The sequence below is a fragment of the Hirundo rustica genome, chromosome 6, assembly GCF_015227805.2.
Source record: "Hirundo rustica isolate bHirRus1 chromosome 6, bHirRus1.pri.v3, whole genome shotgun sequence".
Taxonomy (NCBI): Eukaryota; Metazoa; Chordata; class Aves; order Passeriformes; family Hirundinidae; genus Hirundo; species Hirundo rustica.
This window is the reverse complement of record NC_053455.1, coordinates 53904837-53922483: the sequence shown is the minus strand read 5'-3', so window position 1 is coordinate 53922483 and position 17647 is coordinate 53904837. Positions and strand designations below refer to the sequence as shown.

General features: G+C 43.1%; 1 protein-coding gene across 2 annotated transcripts in view; it reads left to right on the top strand.

The window, feature by feature from the left end:
* Positions 1 to 17647, top strand: part of BDNF (brain derived neurotrophic factor) — a 38639-nt gene that overhangs the window by 2782 nt on the left and 18210 nt on the right. Inside the window, exon 1 of one of the 2 annotated variants that reach the window (XM_040067274.2) lies at positions 15034 to 15240. The exons of the other annotated variant lie outside the window; for it this stretch is intronic. The gene's annotated coding sequence lies outside the window, so the exon portion shown is untranslated. Of the gene's footprint in view, positions 1 to 15033; positions 15241 to 17647 lie in introns of those variants that run through there. 2 annotated transcript variants of the gene reach the window in all.

Here is a 17647-nt window from a genome sequence, read left to right as displayed (position 1 = left end):
AGTGGCTTGGTGTCTGCCAGGTGTCTGTGTCCAGCATGAGATTGTTTTTATAACATGGTATTTGACACAGGCATTATCTCTATGCAAGTTTGCCGTTCTCAGCAGCTCACCATTTGGTTAACCTTTTGATTTTCAGGATTGCTCAACAATTTCCTATTTCAAATGGTCTGATATTTCTCACTATTTATTTTTAGTGGCCAGCATTCACAGGCATGTATGCCAGTGGATTAATGTCTAGCATTTCATTAATCTGAGGTGGCTGGATGCATACATTTGGCTTTGTACAGCAAGTCTTTTTTTTTTTTTTTTTCTTTATCACATTAATGCTGTTGAACTCTTAGAAATGCACTAAGAAAATGCAGACTGGCTGCCATTCAGTAACCATAAGTTGCTTCCTAAATACTGTGGCATATGATTGCCCTGCCATGAGAAATTCTGGAAAGGTGGATAAATCCTGAGGGACAGATTTTCCTCGGAGCTGTAAGTCTTACCATGAATCGTTGTAGTAAATCACCACTAAGCACTTGAAGATGTAGCTGCTAGAAGTTTTTTAATCAGATGCACAAACAAAGAGAGCATCCAAAAGATTTCAGGAGAACTAGTTCATTCCTCTGGCAAAAAATAGTAACATCAAGTGCAGTAAACAGCATATGCAAGAAACAGTACCTATCAAAGTTGTTGAAAATCAGTAGATTCCCTAGACCTTGGAAATGAGACAGGTAGTGCAAGGTAAAATATGTACGAAAAAACACTTTCATGGGTCCCTCCCCTTTGAGCTAACATTAGATTGGAGCTAAGAAACTGGGCCTAGCAAAAACAGGCTTGTGAAAGTGGTCGTTAAAATGGATTTGATGGCTTTTGGGGCATGAAGAACTAGAAAGAAAGAATGGAGAAATACAGGACTGGCTTTGTAATGCTTACTTTCATTTGTGGTCAGCAAGTCCAGCTAATAATAAGGACTACAGAACACGGGCAGATGAAACGTAAACCAAAAGGTAATACTTGTATGCCTGGAAGTAAGATTTTGAAACAACTGTGAGTATCCCATGTTTCTCTCATGCTTGGTTTTCCAAATATTTTTACACTTCCTTTCTGCATCTCTCCCACCACATTTTTAGGAACAGTACAGTGCCCTGGCAGGGAAATGTCACGGGACATCCTGCAGCCCCTAGAGCACGTGATGAACAGGTTCACTTGCAAGCTGCTCACCACCTTTGGTGAATTCCTACACCCACGTGCCAGCAAGGTGTAGGGTAGGGCACTGGCTTCTCCCATGAACTGAAAATATCTCTGAGACATACTTTTGCAAAATTATAGCCAGGAAAACACACCAACTGACATGGAGTTCATATAACAACTGCCCACCCATTTCATTATTTCACAAATGTGTGATTCTTGCTTGTGAGCTGTCACCATTAACATTTCCATCTGTCTCAATATTGCTTCTATTCTTAGTTGGCTTATGATAGATGTAGGTGTATGAAAAAGATTTTTCCTCCCTCCTTGTGTCGTGAAACAAAATAAATGAAAGCCACATATATGTATCCACACATTTCATGCAGGCAGCAAGAAATACAGGCACTTTCATGGCACTCCCATTACCAGATGTAGAGGTGAAGAAAGAAGCATGTGCCTATGGCCTCTTGGTGCTGCTGGAACAAGTACATAATGGGGAAAAACATAAATAAGTCAAAATCTAAATGCAAAAGAACAATATTGCTTTGATCTCCTTTTGAATATGCAGTTGGAGAGACCTATTTTCACAACTATTTAAGTATAGAAATAATTTTTCTTATCATGTAATCCTAATTGGTCTTTTCCTGAGGCAATCTTAAAGGGAAAATAGCTGTGACACGCTTTGGTGTTCAAAGGATCAGGTCCTCAACTATGTAGATATTTCTAAACTTAGAATTTTCAAGCTACTCATTGCTTGGACAAACAGAAAACTCTCTGCAATATAGGCAAAACCTGCTTTTCTCAGTATGTCTATGCCAAAAGTGGAATCAATGGGATACCTGTGGAAATGATCAGACATTCCACAGGAGTCTCCAGCAAAAGCACATCTGGTTCCAGTCATTATTCCCATTGTCATTTGAACTTCATGGCAGAGTGCAAATTCATAGGCCCCTGATGGAAAAAGTCTTTTGAAATTGCTAATGGATGTGATGTATTTTTACCTCTGGCACAACTTGGTACTTCCCAGAGAGGCAAGGATTAGCCATGTCTGGTCTGTGGGAGCTTGGCCCCTGTCCTTCCTTTGCTAGTGGAGAGCCTTGGGGCCAGGGCATTGCCACAGAGCCAATTCTGCTGTCAGTAAGTGGTTTCCCCACAGTCAGCCAGCTGTTGAATTGTCACTTGTGGGGAGCACTAGTGGTGGGACTGTAATGGACCAAGGTCTTGACATAAGTGGCCAAGCGTATACTTTATTTTCCCCCTGCCTTTTACTGGTGTGGTCTGTCTTTTTATTTTTTTCCTTCCCAAAATAGCACACAAAGCCCCAATTTAACACACATAAACCATACACTCTGGCCTCCAATTTATTTTGACATTTGGCAAGAATGATTTTGCAACATGTTCATTAAGTCATAGCATTTTTCGCTACTTTCCCATTCCACATCCTTATTGACTATAGCACATGTGAAAATAATGAAGTTATTTATTCTCCAAATGGACAGTAATCCCCAAAGCTCAAGAAATTGCATTGTTTATGGATGCAATGTATGCAGAGACTTTTAAGGCCCTAGGTCTTCCCTGACTGTAAAAAAAAAAAAAAAAAAGGTTCATTTCTGAAAGGGGTAAAAAGGTGTTTATCATCCACTAAAATGTTAATAGGCTTGTTCAGTTAAGGAGGTCTCATCAAATCAGTTGTTTCTTTTTTCTTAAACAGAGCCTTTGTGGGATTTGGGAATAATGCAGCAAAAAGTTATTGTAGTAGACAATTAGATGGACCAGATAGAAGCAATATGAAAGGGGGCTGGTAGCACAAGGATTACAGAAGGTGTGTGGGCATTTTGACATCCAGAAAACATTATAGATCTGGTCTCAGCTACCTCAGTCTCATGATGATAATTAAGAAATGTGGGTGTAAAAAAAACGCTTTGCATGGTTTGGTTGGATTATTGCTGCAGTTCAAAACACAAGAGACACCCACATTGGACATGATTGCCCTTTGATGAGGCAGATACTGACTTTTTAAACCTGACACAGTTAAAATTATGTCCAAAGTTTATGGGGACCACAAGCTTCTCACTAGACTCCATTAGTATAACAAATGGTAGAATACAAATTGAAGCAGTTTTACAAAAAAGGGTGAGGCATGCTGAGGTGGAAGGGACTCCAGCAGTGGGAAGGCTTCAGGATTAACTTTTCTCTCACCTGTTTGGCAAGAGTAGAAGCACATAGGCAGTATCTGGGGGGGTTCACTTTCTCTGTGTGTGCTCTTTGAAGGCAAATAGGAGGGAAGACCAGCAAGGCTGGTTTTGTTGATAACCCACAGTAAAGTCGAGTTCCTATGCAGCTCATGCATTGTGTGGCAGACCTTTCCAGCTCTTTTACCTCCATTTGTTCATCAGCAATACAGAGATGTTACAAAGCTCCCCTCTGAGCACTGAATAAGGTGAAATATACCATAAATTGAAAACAAAAGAGCAAAACCTAACCACAGAATTCACAATCATCTGAAGGATAATTTTTAAGAAACATTTGAGAATGGAAAGAGAATGATGGAGGCTGTTTAGATGGTTATTGCTCAAGTCTAGGACAAGACATAACAGTATAGCTTAACGTACTAACTCTTGCAGTGTATTATTCTAATGTTAGAGACACTAAACTTGTACAGCTGTGGAAATGTTGACGTCAGCCCTGATCCTGCATTCAGGTTTCTTTATTCTTTTACGTGTTTCACCCCTTGAAACAACAGCAATAGAAGGAGGTTGTATGGTGGCCCACAAATAGTTCTGTACCTCTCACTTAGCTCCCATTCAGATTTTCTCTCAGGAATCAGAAAAGGCCACACATTGTCAAGGCAGACACAGTTGGGAAAATATTTGACATTTCAAAATTAATTTTTCCCAGTATTTTCAACACAATCTCAGTTCTATATTGTTTAACAGAGTATTCAAAAAGGCTTTCAGTATTTCTGTCTAAAGCTATCATCAATAATCTGCCAATGGCATTTGATAAAATATTCAGATTCAAACACAAATGATATCATGAAAAGACAATGGATTTAATGGATTTCAGGTATTTTTTCACGATTTTTTCCTTTGGTAGGTGGCTACCAAAGGGGAAAAAACAAACAAACAAACAAACAAACAAACAAAACCACCAGGCAGTTGATCAGCTGATGTCTGACAGCAAATACCTTTTGAAACCCAACCAATTCTACTGAGAATGGGATGAAGCAAGAGATATGAGCAGAGGTCAAGAGACTGGAGCTGCTCATGTGTTGGTTTGCTCTGTAAAATACATATTCACTCACACCTGCTAAAAGTCTATAAAACCATCTGAGGGAATATTTGGCTGAATTTTGTAAACATTACTATATTTTGTATTAAAGAATATAGTATTGACCAGGAAAATAAAAAGACTTAGCAGTTTTTATATGAGGCTAAATTCTATGTTTGAAATTTTCCAGTGGATGATGATACATCTCATATGTCTTTTGCTACTGTACATATCTCTTACTGTAGCCTGAAGTGTGATACCCTTTATTATATTGCTGAAAATTTATTGCACCAGAGAGAAAAAAACCTACTGTACCTACTGGTCATAGAGTCATGCAGAGGAGTGAATCTTACAGTATTTTTCATATGGATCTCTTTTTGTGTCCCAAATTTGGTTTACTTACTAAGTAAACCAATATTTTAACTCCTTGCACTACACTCATCATTCATCACTCTTTTTGAGCACCTTTCTAAGTGACATGAATAACCTCTATCACATGTTTTGTTCTTATCCTCTTCTGAGGGAACACGTACTTAATTCTAGGATTTTTCCCTGGTTTTGGTTTTTGAGGGGTTTAATTGTTGCGCATAAGTCTTTAACAAAGGTCTTGGTGGTCGCAAGAGGTAAAAGTTTAATCATAGATTCACTTCTTTTCTTTCTTTGTGGCATTTGCTCCTACATCAGCAGTCAGTCACTCTATCCACCGCTTATTCCCCAGGTAGATCTGATTCGCATGCTTTTTCTGCCCACCACCTGTTGTTTTCCTCTTCCCATATCCTTCACCTAGACTCAGTCAGCTGTCCAACCATGGTCATAGCCCTGCATACCTTGTGCTTTTCTCACCTCTTTTTTTGAGCTCTTTTAAAGACACAAATGTCTCTGACTTAAGAAGAGCTTTTAATTCCCAGTCTACTGCCTTTGGCACCTAATAGTTACTTTTATCATCTACTTTCCCATCAAAGTATTTCTGCAGCAGTCCCTTAAGAAAATTCTGCTGGTTCCCAAATTTTAAGGAAGCCAAAACAAAGAAAGCTAAGTCCTTAAAAAGACAAACCTAGAAAGTTAATTTGAAATGGCCAGAATTTCCTATTCATTTTCTGTAGGGATTTTTCAGACAAAACAGGGAATTCAGACTAATGTGAGGCATACACTTCAGGCCAGGAGAAGACCAAAGGTGATGGACCTTTCCAAAGTATTTTCTTTGGATCCATCAGCCTGTCCAAGAGCAACAGGGTAGGACCAAAGCAATGTACTGACTCACCTCCTTAACCACCAGAGGCCATTGTGTGACAGCTGCCTGGGGCTCTAATTAGCATCAGAACTTCCCTGCAGGGAAACCCTGCAGGGCTCCTGGGGACCCCCCTGGGCCCTCTGCCAGTGAGGAGGTGTGGGAGCACCTGGAGGTGAAGGGCAAGCAGAAGTGATGGATAGGGCTGGAGTCCTGGCAGGCCGAGGCTGACCCACATTAGGGGAGCAGTGCTTGGATGGAAAAGAAATAGGGATGAGTCTTGCCTAGTATGGAAGAGCACAGGGTGAAAGGTCTGCCTTCCCAACAAGCTAGTTTGGCAGTCCCTCAGCCGTCTGCAAGCGTCTCCTGCCTGACTTTATCTGAAGCCTTGATGGGAGAAGCTGTCAACTGCCTTCCGAGTCCATGCTTTTTGTGGGGTTTTAGCAAAGATGAATGGTTAGTTAAAAATCCATCGGCTAACTTTAGATGAAGGTCCAGTACCAGTTTGTCAGACAATGAGAATGTGTATTTCATCTGCTTGTCTTTCATTTGTGTTAGCACCAAGGCTGAGCCCTTTTTCCTGAGTCTCTGTAAGCCCATCGGTTCATGGAATTAACACCCTCCTTTACTGTGAGGGTGAGGGTCTGACAAAAGCACAGCAAACCCAAACTGAAAAATAAACTGTGTTGTCAGTTATACTTCCCCAGATCTGGTAGTTGGTGCAATTTTCTGGCAGTTAACAGGGTCTAAATCAAGAAACTAAACAGAAATAAGCCTGAAAATTGTACTGGCTCTTATTTACTTTCTTTTGTCTTGATACAACTTCTTAAAAGAATATTTTTGACAGATCCTTTAAACATTTGTAGTAAGAGGCAATAGACAAAATGTCATAATTTCCATATGAAGGAGTGCAATTCCTATATAAAAAAGCCATTTTATCCTAATATGGTCTCAGAGTCTAAGTAACGTATTCTGTCACAAGAACTTTTTCATCAAAACAATTTTTCTGTTTCATATCCGAGAAGAAATGTTGAATATTTAAATTCCACATTCTTTTTGATCTTAATTCCCTTCACAGAAGAGCTCTTTAGGTTTCATCAATGTGCTCTAGGTGCAATATCTGAGTATATTTTTCATATTATGGGATCTAACCCAAATTAAGAAACCAAAGGGGAAGAAGCTATACATGCCTGTAAGGGAAAATGATTCTGCTTGGAGCATATAGCAGGGTAAAGCATCAAACAGAAACATAACAAAAGTATAAAATAAGAGGTTTAAAGCCTTGGTGCGAAGTCCTTGCTGAAAATCTGCATTTGGCTCCCTTCTGATTTAAAAACTTTGCATTCCTGCTGACTTCAGTGATGTTTATGTTCAAATAAGTAAAGGCACCATGAGGCCATATAGTGAACTGCAATTTGCAATAAATTACAGCAGATTAAACAGCCAACTAATGAAATACAAAGAGGTGTTTAAAACACTCCCTTTTAAGCATTTATCTTTCAGATGTATAAACAGCATGAAAAATAAACATTGTCCAGAAAATAAATTTATATTATGTTGTTTATGAATTTATACTCTAATGGCACAAGTCCTGAACCACCAAGACCCCGCTAAATGTCTTCCCAAAGCCAGGGGTAGATTTCACTTGGGTATTCTTTGAGTCATATCCAACCCTAAAAATACAGGGGCTTTGAGCATCAAAATGCAGCATTGCTTTCCTCCTGCTTAAGATTATGTTCGAAGGGGTTTTGTGGTGGTGGCCATGTCTCCACTACCGGATGCGCTCAGCCCAACCACCCCTTACTCCTCAAAAGCCACCCTGACCTTGTGCAGACAGGGGCAGAGAAATCAATATGTTTTCCCATTCGAGAAATCGTGTAGAACATGAGGAAAGTTATTTTAAAATAGCTTAAAACTTGCATTGATTTTCTGGATCAATATTTCGGGATTTTTGAATTCCCAAGTAGTAATACATCTACCCTATGTTTTGTTCCCATCTCTCTGCATCTATAAATGATTGTCTGAGCACATCACATGCCATAGAGAAAGAACCGGCTATGCATCCAACTATCCCCATACTGTACTAGTGAGGAGAAAAATAATATTTTAATAGTAGTACCAAAGAAACAGCTGTACTGGCACTAGTTACTATTTAAAGCAATTGTGCCATGCAAGTCAATGAAATAATTTTGTCTGGCCAATGCAGAATAATGATTGCAGTGCAATTGAAGTGCAATTCCCGCTCTTTGGAGCTGGGCGTTACAGTGGAAGGAGAGGGGAAGTGAGGACAGCACCTTCTTTGTTGGCATCTCTGGTGTATTAGCGCGCCCTGAGGAATGGGTGAGCACATAATCCAACAGTGACTCTTGCTGCTGTCAGTGCTCACATGCCACCCCATGGATGAACAGACCATACCTTTTATTTGGAGAAATGAAAACTCCTGGACAGACACAGGGCTGCCTATTAATCTCCAAAGTAGAATGTAGTAACGTTTACATGCAACATGGTTCCAGTCATTAAATTACTGAAGGATTAACAATCCCAAGTATTCAATAAACAGAAATGACACCCTACAAATGAAATGTTTTAGTCAAGAGAAATTTTTGCTTTAATGTGACTAATCCAGTACTTGTTTCTTGAGCCACAAGTCACAGTAACTGGAGGAGGAGAACATAATGGGGTCTGAGTTTCATTCTGGGGACTCTTTTTAATATTAATTGCTGCGCTGATAATTTTAGTTTGCAATTAACAAAAAATTTCTACCATTTTGCAGGTACTTCTCTCTAATGCTTTAGGTGGTTAACATAGAACTGGTGGTTAACATTTGAACTTTTATGTTTTGTTTCTTAGGTGAATGGCTCAATGCGCTATTTAATGAAAAAATATGCTGAATTTATCTTTAAACACATCAGCTTGTTTAAAGCATTGATGTGGCTCTGCTTTGAAAAGGGATGGAGCCAAAGTACCTTAACCTCTTCGGGAAGATGAAGACAACTATCTAAGTGCAGCATAAAATACGCTAATATAAAAGTCCTGAAGGGCAGGAGAGCCAGAAGAATTATTTAATGTTTACATGTGCTTTGCATTCCCAAGGATTTATGTGTACTCAAGGAAGATCTCTCCTGCCAGCTCCTGGCCAGAGTGGGAACCCGTGGGTGGTGGGCACCCCAGAACAGCTACTGGCCCTGGTGCCAAATACCATCTTCCATCTCCTCTCCCCAGCTGTTTGCTTTAGATCTCTTATCGCCCATCACCCTCCGGGCATTATCACTGAGCTGCTGCACCTGGCAAATGGAGTGCTTGATCTTGATGTCAGAGAAGATTTTAGTTGCTAAAAGAAAAATAAACTACAAAAGGCCATTCATAGGGCTGTGGACCTGGGATTTTGGGGCTTGCTTATTTTTAGCACACACTCAAAATAAGCTCTCCAAAGTTATGCACTGAGGAGGGTTTGCTAAGGCATATACCTATTCTGATAAGATGTCTGGCTAAGTTTATAAAACTCCTGGAATCTGATCCCTTTAAATATTAAAAATAATCCAGTATATTGCATCTAATTGAAACCCACTGAATACTTAGAGGAAAGGAGAGATGAGTCAATCCCAACACCTTTCACCCACAAGTGCACCAACAGTTTTCTGATCTTCTTTAATCATAGAGCTCCAATGGCCTGATTCGTCATAGGAGTGCATCTCTAGCTATCTAATCTTTCCACACTTGGCTCAGGTTTCCACCATCCTAAGGAATTACACACAGCCTCTTTGGGGAAGAGGGGATTTTCTTTTCCCTTTTAGTGTCTGCTGCTCCTTCAGAGTCTGCATTTTTGTTGTTGTTGTTGTACCATGCCCTCTTTTCTGTCTGCTGTGATGAAGCCTTGGCTGGACTGTTAGCAGGAAGGTCAGGGGTGAGTGAGGAAGGCTCAGGCACCGTATGCCAGACACCTGGTACACTGGATACTCAGGGGCACAACTCAGATACTTTCCTCTTAGCTCTTTGCTCAGGTAATAGGTGTTTAATGTCTCCAAAACAACAGCAGTAAGGCAGAGACACTCAGGAGATGAATTGCCAGTTTCAGTGAATGTCAAAGCATCAGTAATGACAAACCAAATTTTTAATGTTTCTGCTGGGTTGGATTAATTCTCTCCTTACTTTTTTCTTTTTTTTTTCTTTTTTTTTTTCCCCCCTCAACTTTTTTCTGTGCCATCATTCTCAACAGCTGCCCTGCACCCACAGTGTGGTGCAAGCCTGGCATGGCTGGACACTGGCCATGGGACCAGATGTCAGAATGAAGGGTAAAATATATCCTCCTGGCTTTCCCCAGCCCTTCAGCACAGGGAAGAGGGACTTCATGTGTGGTTTAGGAGGCCCACTGTCCAAGCAGTGCACGGAGTTCATGCAAAACCCCAAAAGAAAAGAAAAGCCTAGAGGTTTGGATGGGGAGGATTTTGTGTGTGTGTGTGCGTGCGTGCACATCATTGCATGTGGCAATTGCCACATATCACACATGCTATTTCTACAACACTTCAGGCCAGTAGAGACTACTACATGAGTGGTGGCAAGAAACAAACCCAGAATTGGCATGCTCACTAAACAAGTACGTTCATGAGCAGCTTAATAGATTTATGTGTAATAGACATATGTATTTCCTTGTTTGCAAAAGGCTAATCTGCACCTACCACAGAACTCTGTCAGAGAAGCAGTTTCATGTACATAAATTGTGCTGAAATTCCTGATTAGAAGGCATGGGACAAGATTCAGGGTACAGATCCTGCCATGAGATGGAAAGCTGGCATACCTCTAGCAGACATGAGAAGAAAACAATTATTTTAATTGTGTGTTAGTTTTAAAATCACTTTTGCTGTAGCTGCAGGGTGACAATTCTGAGCTATTAAGTGGTATTTTCTTCAGGAAAAATGTTGTGGGTTTGGTGGCTGTGATTCAAAGAGTAGGTTTTCCTTCTTTATCCTGTGTACATGCAGCCTACAAACCATGTCTAATGAAAGATCTTTGGGCTTGTATTCCCTTCTTTGCTGTTTCACTTAATACTTTCCCTGCAAAATGAGGCTGAAAGGCCTCTCAAAAAATGTTATACACTGAAGGTGATATTCTGCTTGAAATTAGAGCAACTACACTTCACTATTTAAGGCACAGGGTCTATTCTAGTCACGCAGCAAGATGTTTGCAGACCAGAACAACAGCAACTCTGTAGGCTGAACGCAGTGTAAACCTTGAGGCTGTGAGGGGCTGTGGCCACAGCTTGGCCAGCCCCTGAATGCCAGGGGTAAGCTGGGGAAGTGATCACCACCATCTTTCTCTCATCATCTCTCAGTCAAAGCCTCTACAATACAAAGATTTTACAAAGTTAAGCAGAACTTGGCTTTGGTCCTCAAAGATGCTAAAGTTTTTCTAGTGCACTGATGTTAGTGTGGAGCATGAGGAGGTCTCCTGTGTGTGCTGCAACCACTGAATCATTCTAGAGTGGCATCGTAGTCCAGTCATCTTACAAATGCACCATGTCTGCAACCCTGGTTGTATATACAACTAGTGTATATAATCCATTGCCATTTTTAGCATTGCTTGAATTGGAAAAGTTTATTTCCATGAATTTTCCATCCCTTTAGTGTGAAAAAAATAGCAAATAAAGCTAACTAGGAAACATGAAAAAACATAATTAAACATAAAATGCTTGTAATAATGTAAGAAATTACTTCAGCCAATTAAAATTTTTAACAGAAAAAACCCTGTTGCGTCAAAACCCAAGTACATCAATAGCACTGTCCTTTTTGTAATCAGGATTAGTTTGTATTTTCTGACAGCCAAGTGAGAAGAATTCCAAATTGTAGCTCCTTCTCATTCAAAAACAGGTCCAGATACTACGTGAGTAAAATGGGGAGTGGAAAGACACAGTTTGGGGGTGGGGAGACTCAATCGCCCGTTACCTTTTGTCTAATTATGTACCTTTAAAGAATGTTACTCTTTTCAAATATTGACTTTTTTTATTGCTTCTCCTACAATTGCAATGGGAGAATTTAGGAGCCCCACAAACTACTTTATCATATAATTAGTTTATCAGTAAATTTGGATCTCAGACATCAATCACTATAATGCATAACCTCCACTGAGACAGAAACCAGGTGTGCGTGCTTCTGATTTCTTCTTTATAGTATCTACAGCATCATTAGTGCCTATGCTACAGTTAAAATTGAATTCAGCAAAAAGCAATGGTTTTACCCTCCTTCAAGCAATATTACTGCAGGGATAAATCAACATTTTGTTGATTGACAACTCATACTTTTTTCCCTGTTGCTGTTTGGAAAATGGTGAAGTATGATTTGCATAGGAAAAAAAATTATTTTAATTAGTCATGAATAGAAAAAACACTTGGTTCCAAGGTAAATGCTGTAAAGCATGCATACTGTGACAACATCAAGAGGCTTGATAACTGAATTATCTGAAAGCACCAGAAAAGGGTCTGCCTGCCGTTTTCTTCCCTATGCAATTGTGGTGTGATTTTCTTTTCAAGTGCCTCTTGACATCTGTACAATCCAAATGGGGAAAACATAGCTGCTCCTTAAACAGGCTGTAAGACATCTTTTTTCAGACACAACAAGGGAGAACTCCTTTGGGTCTACCAAGAAAACATCAGGATACCTGATCTTTACATCCTGTGTGTCCCACAAGTCTCAAAGGTGGTGGTTTATGTAACCTCCAAATTTATAGTGCATCTTATGGACAAAGGAGTGGAGGTCCAACCAGAGCGGTGTCCCCTTGTGAGGACTCTCAGTTGCTTCACGAACCTTGAATACTCAATTTTTGGGGGTTCATTCATAAAAATTCTCTTGGAAGTCAGGGTCTGATTGAAAAATATGGAACCCAGCTTGCATGTGCATTAAAAATCCAAACAAATAATTATTTACACTACTTTTTCATTTTCTGAGTAATTAAGCACTGGATGGTAATAATGCTCAAAGGGCTGATTATACCAGCAAGAAACAGCAGCTCCTCTGACCACACCTCTTTCCTGGGAAAATCTCCACACCAATGCAAATGGCAACATGTTTGTAGCAGAGAAAAATTAGAATTTCATGGTTGCATGGAATTAGTGGTTCTCATATTCTTAGCAGAGCTGAGCTGAAGTGCTGAAAGAGAGAGGACTTTTCAGGCTGTCTGTAACATGTTTCCTTTTCAAAATTAAAAAAACTTGTTCTGACTACAAGCAGAATTTTTTTTCAGAGTATATCCTTTCTCCTTCACTCCTGAGAAAAAGCCAGCAGTGTTTCTAAACCATGATATTTGCTGCTGCTCATCTGCATGTCTAGTATACTGGCAGAATGGTCTTTCCTCCAGAAATACCAAGTGTGTAATGTATTACATTACGGCTGAATAAAGCAGCCTCTCCTGCTACTGTTTAACTTGTCCGGTAGATCATCCAAATACTTGCAGGCACCATCTTATAAACACAGAATATTGAAATGGTGCTGTTTTATGACTGTGCAAAAGGCTGTTGAAAACCTGTTGCCTTAGTGAAATCAGGTACCCACGCTAACGCAATTGTATCTGCAAAGTTAAACGGTATTGTGGAGCAAAGTCTAAAACAGTTAAATAAAATGCACACAATAACTTCACAATTTCCAGGTACAATCATGTGTTTTAAATACCTCTGGAACATCCACCCGGCATTGTTGCTGAGAGATATAAGCTTGTACTGGTATATCAGAGTGGGAAAAGGAATGGTTGATATATCCCTAATGGCAGAATAGAAATAGAAGGAAGGACTTGGCTGGAAGAGCCACCTGTATTAGTGACTATCTATCAGCCAACAAGAGCTGGACATGATTCCTCAGGCCCAGGCTGTTAGTGAAGGCTTTGAAAATGTCTCCTTTCTTGTTAAGTTGGATAGATTTGGACTGGAAAACACTGAGACAAAAGAGGTAGAAATGTCTTCATGCTCGCTGACGTTTTTAGTTCAAACTAAAAACCAAACCCCCAAGTGCAAGAACAATGGTGATGTGGTACTTAAGCATGATTTTTTGAAAAGTTCTTAAAGCTGCAAATGTTATTAACCACCAGGAATCTTTCCTTTAATATATATTAAAAGCTGATTTATATGGAAGGCCTTAGGTGTACTCGAATTTCAAAGGCCTGGGTTATTTTCTTTACTTTACTGATCAGTGCAGGTGTTTCATAGCAAAAGCACACAGGCAATCAGACTGTCTGAGGGCAGCAATGAGTTGCACACATTTCTCCTAGTATAAATAAATTTTCACAAGTGCATGGAGTGAAAGGGCCATTGGCATTAATTGCAATTACATGGCAGCCAGGCTTTGAGGTGTAGAAAAACACGTGTTTTAACTGATTCATAAAAGAGTTATGCTATCTTCTTCTGAAAATCAACTGCTTCCAATTTTGCCTGTGAGGGAAGAAGGAAGGAAAGAGGCAAGGCTACCAAAGCCCACCAAGGCTACCCACCAGGCAGGGGGTGAAGCCAGTTCTTCTTCCACAGTTTCCTCTTGCCGTGGGATGTGGCACAAGGTGCTGCGCCCCGCCAGCACACATGTACACTCCCACTTACCGGAGCCAGCCCAGCCAAGGAGCGTGCCATCTCTCTGTCTTTACCAAGATCAAATGGAGCTAGTCAATCAGGGGATACCATTATTGCCTCCACCATTCAATTTCCACTATCAATAATTTACTGTATTTGCTGCACGCGCAGGAGGAGGAGATGGCTAAACAGATTTTTGTCACTGGGTGTAGAATCCACCCTGCGGGCGGCGGGGCAGAGTCGAGCAAGACGTTTCGCCCGAGATCCCCAGGCTCCGCGGTCGCCCCCGTCTCCGCCGGCGGGCGCTGATGCGACGGGCGGCCCCGCCGTCGGTCTCCGTCTCGGTCCCGATCCCGTCCTGGTCCCGGGCAGGGCAGAGCCGCCTCGGGACCGCTGGGACTGAGCTCCCGCTGGGCGCCTGCAGAAAGTCACCGGTGTAAAGTTACCTGGGGCGCTCATTAATAAGCAATGCCTGTTATTATCTTGATTGCATTCTTAATAGTAGAACTACGGAGAGGTCAGCGCGGGAGCGATATTTAAATGGATTGGGCTTGCTTAATACCCGGCGGAGTAAGCCAATATCCCGCAGCGGGCGGACGGAGAACCACCCCCCACCCCACCCCCCCCCCCGCCCCGCTCGGGAAGCGCCGGGGGAGAGAAGCGAAGCGGAGCGGAGCGGAGCGGGGCCGGGCGGGCGGGGCGGGGGCGGTGGCGGGGCCGGGAGGCGGTGCGGAGACTCGAAGCGGGGCAGCGCGGTGCCTACGGCCGCCGCAGCCGCTGGCCGGGGGCGAAGCCGCTCGGCGAGGAGAAGGCGGTGGGGCCGGGCCAGGAGGCTCCGGTTGAGCGGCGGGAGTGTGGGATCCGGCTCCGCTGCCCTCCCGCCCTTCATAAAGCTTTGATGAGACACTTGAGACGCCGCCTGTGTTGTCGAGGCGGCGGCGGGAGGCGGTCGGTGGGACTGGGCGCCCGGGAGAGGATGTGACTTCCCGGAGGGGACCCGGACAGGCTTTGTGTGGACGACAAGGTACGCGGCGCCCCTCCGAGAAACTTAAGGGCCCGGGGGCTGGGGGTACGGGTGGCCGCGGACCTGGCCGGGCGCCGGCTGGTGAGAGGCGTCGGGGAGCGGTTAAGGGCGGGGGAGGGCCGGGGCAGCCCCGCGCCCCTTTGTTCCCGCACCTGTCGGTCCGGCCCGGCGGGGCTTTTGTCGGGGCCGGCGGCGGCAGGAGCGCGCTCCCGGCGGCGCGAGGGGGAGCGGAGCGCGGGGCCCGCCGGCGCTTCCCCGACGGCGGCGCGGGCGCCCCGCGCGGGGCGCGGCGGACGCCCCTCGGGCGGCGGAGCGCGCCCCCTGGCGGTGGGCGCGCGGCAGGGCGGCGGCCCGGCCTCCTCCCGCCTCGGCGGCGGCGGCGCCCGGCCGTGGGGCGTGAGGGGCCGGGGCCGGGCGCCGTCACCGGAGGGACGCGATGCACTTGTTGGAGCTGGGCCGTCGCTGGAATGTGAAGCATGCCGGGCACCGGGATCCTGTGCCACGGGCGCCTTCTCCTCTGCCTGTCCCGCTTCCACCGTCCGCCGGGCGCTGGAAGCCCGCCGGGTGCCGCCGGGAAGGAAGGGAAGGCGCCGCAAAGAGCGAGTCCGGCGGCTTGAGCGGCCGAAGGTGTCGGTGCTCGGGAAAGAGCAGCGACTGGCCTCGACCCACCGGCTGTGGATTCATATCAGGGGGTCAGACACGCCTTCACCCAGAAAAAAATCCTGGGGTTAAATGGTAAATTTGTTTGGCAGAGGTTTAATTCATACTTTGGAAACCTTGTACTGTCCCACAGATTTTTTTTTATTTATTTTTTTTATTTTATTTTTGTTCCCTAGGATTAAAAGCATGAGGTGTTACAGCTGTGGGCCATGCTTGCTTTGCTTGGTTGTTTTTAAGAGGTGCTGTTGGTGTCTTGGTTTGTACATTCCAGTTAAGATATGTCCTTTTCCTCTCAGTTTATTGTAGTTTGCTGTTCTGAAGTTATGCAAGATCAATAGTAATTACTTATTTATGTTTCTAGTAACACAGTTCTAATGAATGCAGAGAATCTATCCTGGCAATACATTTTTCTTCAGCCAGTATTTCTGTAATCTTTAATTCATAGTGATAAATAGATAAAATGAATTTCCTTGGTTGTCTGTAGAGACAAGCAAAGGACTCAATAATGAGCTGCATGCTAGTGGGTGGGAGCAACTTTCACAGCACCAAGTTTTAATGGCTTTTTGGTCATAAAAGTGAAGAGTTTGCTCTGACTACACATGAGCGGCTGTCCCAAGTAAGAAGATCATCATATTGTCTTCTCTTTTGTGCTCAGTAGTGCATTTGTGTAAATCATAGGCTCTGCTTACAACGCTGGATTGCTGTCTGCAAGCCCTCAGGTTAAAATTCAACCCCAGTGACGGCCCAGAGTTCATGTGGGTATAGAAGAACGTAAGCAGAGGGGATGCTCTTGGCTTCATGCGTGCTGAAAATCCTGTAGTTTGGCGTGTGAGAGGAGGTAGCAGCTGTTAGGGGGATGCTACGGCTTCCTACGTGCAGAGTTCCAGGGCACTGGCTGTGTAAACAGACCCGGGGAAAGGGAGAAGACAGACAGTGATGTTCTGCAGGAATGAGTGCCGTCCCTCACCTGGGTCTCAGAGTAAAGCAGCGACTCTGTTTCAACTCTAAAATATCTGTTTTTTCTGCTGTAGTACTACCACTGATGTTCAGCTTCACTGAACCTTGTCTGGGAAAACCCATCTGTAAGCAATGTGCCTTCTGTTCCTGTTGCAAGTGCAACTGCTTTCCAGAACTGCAGGGTAGATCCTGTTATATGGCCGTGAAATCAGGGTAAACCGGGTCAGAGAGATAAAGAACATTTTATCTGAATAATTCAGATATAATGGTGGAGGAAGATGGAAAAGGACTTTTATCTTGGATGGAGTAAGACTAAACTGAAAAAAGTGTAACTTCAACCAGCTTGCTGTTAAGCACCAAGGCATTATGTTCTAACAGTAGTGCTTGGGAAGTGCTGCACTATGCTGGGATACTACAAAATGTAGTGCACAGATGCAAAGGTTTTTAAAGGCTCGTTAACATGTGAAAAAAATATAGGGGAAAATAAGTTTCTGTGCTTTTGCTTAAAAACTTTGTATACATGATAGTGCTGAGCTGAAAGTGGCTGCAATTAGAAAGTCCTTGAATAACTGTAGCATTTGTGCAACTCTTACTCTGCTGTTGCTGTAAGGAGAACACAGAAGCTGCACATCTCGCTCAGATAATAATTCTCTCAGGGAATGCACATATAAAAGCAGGTCACAAGAAACTTGGAAGTAGGAGACCTCCTCAACCCTTGATTGAGTAAGCACTGTGTGAAGAGAAGAAACAAGTCACTCTACTGAGTGACTTGTGTAATAATTATGGTCCT